Source organism: Myotis brandtii, unplaced genomic scaffold (genome assembly GCF_000412655.1).
Source record: "Myotis brandtii unplaced genomic scaffold, ASM41265v1 scaffold38, whole genome shotgun sequence".
Classification (NCBI taxonomy): Eukaryota; Metazoa; Chordata; class Mammalia; order Chiroptera; family Vespertilionidae; genus Myotis; species Myotis brandtii.
The window spans coordinates 1,828,053-1,828,856 of record NW_005364596.1 but is presented as its reverse complement, the minus strand read 5'-3'; the positions used below and the strand labels follow the sequence as shown (position 1 = coordinate 1,828,856).

At 47.1% G+C, this 804-nt stretch overlaps 1 pseudogene; it reads left to right on the top strand.

Annotated features, from left to right (window-relative positions):
* LOC102240456 overlaps window positions 1–113 on the top strand; it is a 3,903-nt pseudogene extending 3,790 nt beyond the window's left edge.
* The last annotated feature ends 691 nt before the right edge of the window (window positions 114–804 follow it).

Genomic DNA, 804 nt, shown 5'->3' with positions numbered 1-804 from the left:
CTTTCACAGGGGTCGCCTAAGACCATCGGAAAACACATATAATTACATATTGTTTTTTTTTTTGTTTTTGTTTTTTTGTTTTTGTTTTTTTAGCATCCAGGACCTGCCAATGACAACCCCCCAAGAGGTCTTTATTGGTCCCCACGACCATGACCCATCTTCACTGTGGAGGCCACAAAGAACACAGGTAAGAAAAAGTCTGTTTTCTCCAGGAAAAGTCCAAGGGGACCCTTAGAGGTTAGGGGATAGGTGCCTTCGGGGGAAGGATAGGGTAAGGGAATGGCACTGGCATGCTCCCTGGAGGGAGAGTGGGTTGGACTGAGCTGCTGCTGTCTATTGCTCCCCTGGTTGTGTCTCACAACATTCCTTAGAGATTAGGGGATAGTGAGGGGGTGCAGGGGTGGGGGAGATGGTGGAGGAGAGGGATGAGGGCTCCCTGGAGGGAGACTGCTAGGACCTTTGTTTTTCAGGGGTTTTAAAGGCTGGGTGTTTAGGAGAGGTCTTAGTGGAGAATTAATAGAACATTTATCAGCTTTATGCTGATGTACCAAAATGAGATTTATTATCTCAATTTGTCTGTCCTTGGGTGTGGTGGGGAAATAGTACTTAATTGGATTTCTGTTATCTGTCTCCCTGAGCAGGGTGGTTTAAACTACTTACCCTCTGGTTGTGGAAGAGAAGTGCAAACCATTTACTCTTAAGTGTCCTTGGTTTAGAACAGCGGTTCTCAACCTGTGGGTCGCGACCCCTTTGGGGGTCGAACGACTCTTTCACAGGGGTCGCCTAAGACCATCGGAAAACACA